Source organism: Arachis hypogaea, chromosome 16 (genome assembly GCF_003086295.3).
Source record: "Arachis hypogaea cultivar Tifrunner chromosome 16, arahy.Tifrunner.gnm2.J5K5, whole genome shotgun sequence".
In the NCBI taxonomy this organism is placed as follows: Eukaryota; Viridiplantae; Streptophyta; class Magnoliopsida; order Fabales; family Fabaceae; genus Arachis; species Arachis hypogaea.
Window position 1 is genome coordinate 45,841,114 of NC_092051.1, and position 8,388 is coordinate 45,849,501.

The following is an 8,388-nucleotide window of genomic DNA, read 5'->3' on the forward strand; positions in this document are numbered from 1 at the left end:
TAGCAGCATTCAGAAACCACCCATTCAGGCCAACAATTTTGAACTCAAACCATAGCTAATATCACTTGTGGAGGATCATTGTTCATTTGGTGGGAGTGCTAATGAAGATCCAAACCAACATCTCACAAAATTCCTGAGAATTTGCGACACTGTGAAGTCCAATGGAGTCCAGGAAGATACCTATAAACTGCTCTTGTTCCCATTTTCACTTAGGGACAAGGCAACTAAGTGGCTGGAATCATTCCCAAGGGGGAGCCTAACAACCTGGGATGAGGTGGAAAGCAAGTTTCTGGCACGTTTCTACCCCCCACAAAAGGTCAATAGGCTTCGATCTGAGGTTCAGACCTTTAGACAACAAGATGGTGAAACTCTCTACGAGGCATGGGAGAGATTCAAGGATTTGACAAGGAAATGCCCACCAGACATGTTCCATGACTGGGTGCAATTGCATATTTTCTATGATGGACTTTCTTATGAATCAAGGAAGGCTGTAGACCATTCATCAGGAGGTTCATTGAACAGGAAAAAGACTGTGGAAGAAGCCATTGAAGTGATTGAGACAGTGGCTGAGAATGAGTACTACTATGCTTCAGAGAGACACAACACTAAGGGAGTCATGGAGCTGAACCATGTTGATACAATTTTAGCCCAAAACAAGGTGTTTGCCAAGCAACTAGCAGAGCTCACCAGGAAATTAGAAACAAAGCAAGTGGCTGCAATACACATACAAGATCAAGAGGAAGTAAGCACTGAAGGAGGTGATTGGGAAGAGGCCAATTATGTAGGAAATCAACAAAGGCAACCATATGATCCACATTCCAACACTTACAACCCAGGCTGGAAAAACCACCCAAACTTTGGGTGGGGAAACCAGCAAAACCAACATAACAAGTCCACATACCAAAACTCCAACCAAAGATCATACCAAGCCACACAAAACACTTACTCCCAACCATCATATCATGGCCAAAATAATCAACCTACCCAACCTAATCCGAACCAACAATTTCAAGATCAATTAAACAGGATAGAAGGAATGCTTGCAACCATGAGTCAAGACATAACCGAATTGAAAGCCTTTAAGGAAGAAGTAAATTCTAACCTGCAAAACCAAGGAGCTGCCATCCAGAAGCTAGAAAATCAAATTGTGTATTTGTCTAAGCAAACCCCTGGGCCAAGCGTTTCTCATGCTGCCAAGGCTATTGCAAGGGAAGAATGTAAGGCCATAACCCTCAGAAGTGGAAAGAATCTAAAGGAGATCTCAAAGGAAACCACAGAGGATGAAGCAAAGGAAAATGTGAGAGACAAGGAACAAGGACAATCTTTTACACCGTCTGCAACAAAAGAAAAAGAAAAAGAAAAAGAGGTCCTGAAGCCTTATACACCTAAAGCACCATATCCTCAACGTTTGATGAAAAGTGAAAAGGATGGCCAATTCTCCAGATTCTTGGAGATTTTCAAGAAGCTTCAAATCAACATTCCGTTTGCTGAGGTAATAGAGCAAATGCCACTCTATGCAAAATTCTTAAAGGAATTAATGACCAAGAAGAGAAGCTGGAGAAATGAGGAAACTGTGTTGTTAACTGAAGAATGCAGTGCCATCATTCAGCACAAATTGCCTCAGAAATTGAAGGATCTAGGCAGTTTCCAAATCCCCTGCATCATAGGAGAAGTCATGGTGGAGAAGGCCTTGTGTGACTTAGGGGCCAGTATCAATTTGATGTCTCTAACAATGATGAGAAGAATGAAGATTGAGGAAGCCAAACCAACAAGAATGGCCCTCCAATTGGCAGATCAAACTTTTAAATTCCCTCATGGGATAGTTGAGGATTTGTTGGTGAAAGTGGGAGATTTTATATTTCCTGCTGATTTTGTGGTGTTAGATATGGAGGAAGAAGCCAAAGCTTCAATAATTCTGGGAAGACCCTTCCTGGCTACTGCTGGAGCCATCATAGATGTACAAAAGGGTGAACTCACTCTTAGACTACATGACGAGAAATTGGTGTTTAACGTATTCAAGGCAATGAGCTATCCATCAGAATCACTAAAGGAATGCATGAGGGTGGATGTAGTGGACATTGCAATACAAGAAACCTTTGAGGAAACAACAAAGGAAGTGGCAGAGGAGGAGTTCACCAAGGATATTGAAGTTAGTGACATCAACGCTGCTGAAACAACCATGCCAAGCATGCCAGAGAGAGTGAAAGAAGAGAAGGAAGCACCAAAACCTGAGCTCAAAGCATTGCCCCCTAATCTCAAGTATGCATACTTGGGTAGTGATGAGAGCCATCCTGTTATCATTAGCTCTGCCCTGAACCAAGAACAAGAAGAAGAATTGATCAAGGTGCTACAAACTCATCAAGATGCCATTGGATGGACCCTAGCTGATTTGAAGGGGATAAGTTCATCCATATGCATGCATAAAATCTTGTTAGAAGAGGATGCTAGACCCTCCATTCAAGCTCAGAGAAGATTGAATCCCGTCATGAAAGAAGTGGTACAAAAGGAGGTCATGAAGTTATGGCAGGCAGGGGTAATCTACCCCATTTCTGATAGCCCATGGGTTAGTCCCATCCATGTAGTTCCCAAGAAAGGTGGCATAACTGTGGTGCCAAATGAGAGGAACGAACTCATACCCACAAGAACTGTCACTGGGTGGAGGATGTGCATAGACTACAGGAAGCTCAATGAAGCCACCAGAAAAGATCATTTCCCACTCCCATTCATGGATCAGATGCTTGAAAGGCTTGTAGGACATGCTTACTATTGCTTTCTGGATGGATACTCAGGCTATAATCAGATAGTAGTTGATCCTAGAGATCAAGAGAAAACATCATTTGTTTGTCCATATGGAGTTTTTACTTATAGACGCATGCCCTTTGGATTGTGCAATGCACCTGCCACTTTCCAAAGATGCATGCTGTCCATCTTTTTGGACATGATTGAAAAATTTATTGAGGTTTTCATGGATGATTTTTCTGTGTTTGGAGATTCTTTTCCTAGCTGCCTACACCACCTTGCCTTGGTGCTTAAGAGATTCCAAGAGACCAACCTAGTATTAAACTGGGAAAAGTGTCATTTCATGGTCACAGAAGGAATAGTCCTTGGCCACAAAATCTCTAATAGAGGCATTGAGGTGGACAGAGCTAAGGTGAAACTCATTGAAAAACTACCTCCACCGAGTAATGTCAAGGCAGTTAGGAGTTTTTTGGGACACGCTGGCTTTTACAGAAGGTTTATTAGAGACTTTTCTAAAATAGCCAAACCTTTGAGTAACTTGCTTGTCTCTGATACACCCTTTGTATTTGATAAAAATTGCATGCTAGCCTATGAACTTTTGAAGCAAAAACTTTCGTCTGCACCTATCATTGCCCCACCTGATTGGAACTTACCTTTTGAACTGATGTGTGATGCATCAAACCTTGCTATTGGGGCAGTGCTAGGACAAAGGAAAGACAATTTGGTACATGTGATTTATTATGCCAGTAAAGTCTTGAATGATAACCAAAAGAATTACACAACCACAGAAAAAGAACTCTTGGCAATAGTCTTTGCATTTGACAAATTTAGATCCTATCTCATTGGATCTAAAGTCATTGTCTTCACTGATCATTCAGCTTTAAAATACTTACTTGCTAAACAAGAATCCAAACCAAGACTTATTAGATGGGTTCTTTTGTTGCAGGAATTTGACATAGAAATCAAAGACAAGAAGGGTGTAGAGAACAAGGTGGCAGACCATTTATCAAGGATACCATGTGAAGAAGGAAGCGCACAAAGCACACATATAAATGAGTGCTTTCCTGATGAACAACTCATGGTGATTCACAAAGCACCCTGGTTTGCAGACATAGCAAACTTCAAGGCCACTGGGAGTTTGCCGTTGGAATTTAACAAGCATCAAAGGAAGAAATTGGTAAATGATGCCAAATACTTCATCTGGGATGAACCATACTTGTTCAAAAAATGTTCGGATGGCATACTCAGAAGATGCATATCAGAGGAAGAAGGAAGGGAAGTCTTATGGGACTGCCATGGCTCCACTTATGGAGGACATTTTGCAGGAGAAAGAACAGCAGCTAAGGTGTTGCAGTGTGGTTTTTATTGGCCCACTATCTTCAAAGATGCAAAGGAACTAGTGAAGCACTGCCATGAATGCCAGAAAGCGGGGAACCTGCCAAGAAGAAATGAAATGCCACAACAATTCATTCTGGAACTTGAATTGTTTGATGTATGGGGGATAGATTTCATGGGACCCTTTCCCACCTCATACTCAAATAATTACATTCTTGTGGCAGTAGACTATGTCTCCAAATGGGTTGAAGCAATAGCAACTCCAACCAATGATAATAAGGTAGTCATGAACTTCCTCAGAAAACACATTTTTTGCCGTTTTGGGGTTCCAAGAACAATCATCAGTGATGGAGGAAGCCACTTCTGCAACAAACCATTAGAGACATTGCTTCTAAAATATGGAGTCAAACACAAGGTAGCCACACCATACCATCCACAGACAAGTGGGCAAGCCGAAATATCTAATAGGGAACTCAAAAGAATCCTGGAAAAGACTATGGGAACTTCAAGGAAGGACTGGTCGATTAAGCTAGATGATGCTCTTTGGGCATATAGGACAGCTTTCAAAACACCAATTGGAATGTCTCCTTACCAACTAGTATATGGAAAAGCTTGCCATTTGCCACTGGAGTTGGAGCACAAGGCATTCTGGGCCTTGAAACTCTTGAACTTGGACAGCAAAGCTGCTGGAGAAAGAAGGATGTTGCAAATTCAAGAGTTGGAAGAATTCAGAGCTGAAGCTTATGAGAATGCCAAAATTTACAAAGAAAGAGCAAAGAAGAAGCATGACAACAACATAGCCCCAAGGAAATTTGAAGAAGGACAAAAAGTATTTCTCTACAATTCTAGGCTGAAGCTATTTCCAGGGAAGCTAAAATCAAGGTGGTCTGGACCATTCCTTGTCACCAAGGTCTCCCAATATGGACAAGTAGAAATCATGGAAGAAAAGTCACAACGAACCTTCACTGTGAATGGTCAAAGACTCAAACATTACTTGGGAGATGTGGAGGAGAAGGACAAAGTTAAATATCACCTCAACTGAGGAAGCTGACCGTCAAGCTAATGACGTTAAAGAAGCGCTTGTTGGGAGGCAACCCAACCTGAGGTAATACTCCCTTGCTGTTTCTTTTATTTGTTTCAATAAAAAGGTGAAGTAGTTTCTGTGCATTGCAAAGAATTAAGTTTGGTGTTTCACACCAAACAATGAATTCGTGGATCAATAATTCAAAGGGGAATGTGTGACTCTAAGTTTGGTGTTCCACCACACAGATCAACTGAACACAACAACCTTTGAATTATATGAAAGGAACAACCATTCTAAGCAATCACAGGAATGCTTAAAATCCTTAGCAGCAACTTCATTCCAAGGAGAATTCAAGGACTCAAAGAGCAGAGGAGTAAGTAGGAGACTAAGTTTGGTGTTCACACACCAACTTAAGACTCAGACACTTGCCCATACATAGTTGAGCTAACCACTCAAGTGCTTGAGAAGCAAGCAACTTCATCACTCTTTGCAGGAAAGGAAACAAGGATCTGAGAAAGAACATGAAGCAACAATTAGGAGAAGAAGGAGAAATCAAATTGTTTCCTGGCAACAAAGAGAAAACAAGAAATTTCACAAGGTGGTGGTGTTCCTTGACCATTCTTTAAAAGGCAAACAAAAGCATGCTTGTTCTGGTTTAAACTGTAATTGTTGAATCTTTCTGGAATGTGAAGTTTTTAGTATGAGTGTCTGTTTACTGCTTTGAATAAAGTGAATGCCTAGATGTTTGGATATAACTTCACCTTCTTAAACAAATGCTTGCCATGCTTGTTCTGTTTCCAAAAATAAAAGAAAAGTTTGAACAAAAGTAACTTGGCTCAATTAGTGACAAATCAAGTAGAATTAAGTGGTGGTATGCATGCTTGATTGTTTAGTCAGATCACTGGAAATAGAGTGTAGAATTATCATTTTTTGTGTAGAAATTGAAAACTGTCTATGGATCTTGATGAATAAATGTCTTTGGCCATGAAAAAGAAAGAAAAAGAAGAAGAAAAAGCCACTGAAAAAGGGCAACCAAAAAGCAAAAAAAATTGAGAAAATAAGCTAGGCACCAATGGTTTGAACTTCTGAGACAAATGCCTGTGGTGTTTATGTATTAAGGATATGCTTGGATGAATAGGTTCTGAGGAGTGTTTCAACACTTGGTAACTTGTGTTAACTAACCCGGGATTATCAACCAAAAGTCCATTATCAAGAGCAACCTAAATACAAAACATTTAGTCACACAAAGAGGTGCTGGGCACCAATGTCTCAAGAAGAAATGTGAACTAAAATGCCTAGAGTGGATATGTGTAGTGCACTGATAAGAAAAAGAAAATGCCAAAGGCTTGTGCAACACATGACACTAAGCAAACAAGGAGCAAAGGAGCTCTAAGAAAAAGAAAAGAAAAACAAAGAAGAGAAAAGTGCCAAGGACATAAGAATAACAAGAGGCCATAGCAGTGTTTGATGGATGCAATGAAAAAGTGATAATCTTACCTGATAAGAATGAAAAAGTGATGCTGCAACTTTCTGCATAAAACCCTTTTGATGAACTTCAAATGCTTGCTAATATAGCCAATGTAATTGCTTTCTGTTTCATACTTTCTTCTCAAATAACTCAGGACTTGCTTAGGGACAAGCAAGTATTAAGTTTGGTGTTGTGATGCCAAGGCATCTTAGGCTAGTTTCACTAGCATTTTTCTGTTAGTTTTAGTTGTTTTATGCATTTTCTTGAGCTTAAAGTAACCAAGAATGGTTAAATGAATAACAAAGCAATGAACCATCCAAACAGTATGATTTTGATGCAAATTCCATGAGTTTAGTTATATTACTTGAATGCTATGAATGGAAGATTTCTCATGAAATTTTGCAAGACTTTGATGCAATTGTTTGGATGATTTCAGGGAAGAAGAGGCTAGGCAAGGAAGCAACAAAATCAATAAAGGAAGCTTGAATATCACATGTGGAGTTTAAGTTCCAGTTTAAGCCTAAACTAGAGCTTAAACGCCAGAATCATGAAGGCTAAGAAATGCTGGAACTGGCGTTTAACCTCCAGTTTAACCTTAAACTGGAAGTTAAACGCCAGAATGAGAATTTCACCAAGGGAGCATTTCCACGTTTAAGCTCCAGTTTAACCTTAAACTGGAGCTTAAACGTGTTCGACACAATTTCTCACCAGGAAGCATTTCCACGTTTAACCTCCAGTTTAACCTTAAACTGGAGGTTAAACGCCAGAAGTAAGAAAGGCACCAAGAGCATTTCCACGTTTAAGCTCCAGTTTAAGGTTAAACTGGAGCTTAAACGTGTTCGACTATTTCTCTCCTCCAGGGTTGCTTTCTTCATTTCCACGTTTAAGCTTCAGTTTAACCTTAAACTGAAGCTTAAACGTGTTCGACCCAATTGCTCCTCCAAGGTTGCTTTCTTCATTTCCACGTTTAAGCTTCAGTTTAACCTTAAACTGAAGCTTAAACGTGTTCGACATTTCACACTCCTGGGTTGCTTTCTTCCATTTCCACGTTTAAGTTTCAGTTTAACCTTAAACTAAAACTTAAACTTCAACTTAAACGCCACTTTTTGAAAGGATTTCTGGGCCAAATATATTGAAGTTTAAGTTAGCATTTGAGTACAAACATTAACTTAAACGTATTATGGTATGAAACCCAATTGAATATCATGGTTTATGGGATTGGGCCTGAAGAATTGATGAGTCTGGAGCTTCAATTTGTTGAGTCTTGTGTCATTACTTGTTTATCACTAAGTTTGCTCAATGAATGTTACAGAATTGGATCACAGCCTCATCAGGATTATGGACCATAAACCCAAAGCAAAAGGAAATCAGGGAAAGGCCTCAAAGCCCAAGAAACACAACAGAAGCTCAATTTAGAAAGTGTATAAATAGGATAGAATTTAAGTTAGTTGGGACTTTTTGGGGGACACGGAGAACTTTGGATCATTTTCTTTTAGTTTTGTAATTGAATTCAGAGCTATGACTCACTAAACCCCTTTCATTGGGTTAGGGAGCTCTATTGTAATTCAATGAATCAATAATAGTTTTATCTTCTTCTTCAATCTTTTCTCTTGAATTTTGTTAGAAAGCTTCTCGATCTAATTCCATTGGGTAGTTGTCTTGGGAAAGAAACTACCCATAATTGGAATCCTTCGGAACCTTGGGAAAGGAATGAAGGATTCATGCTAGAGAAGCTTTCTCACAGTGAATTGGATTGGGGTTTGGATGGATATTGTGACATGTAATCCTACCAAATTGTGGTTCATGAAACTGTGTGGTATAA

General features: G+C 39.7%; 1 non-coding gene across 1 annotated transcript; it reads right to left on the reverse strand.

The window, feature by feature from the left end:
- Positions 1-322: 322 nt before the first annotated feature.
- LOC112760005 (small nucleolar RNA R71) lies at positions 323-426 on the reverse strand. The gene has a single exon (XR_003180464.1). It is a non-coding gene; the product is annotated as a small nucleolar RNA R71 (small nucleolar RNA).
- Positions 427-8,388: the final 7,962 nt, after the last annotated feature.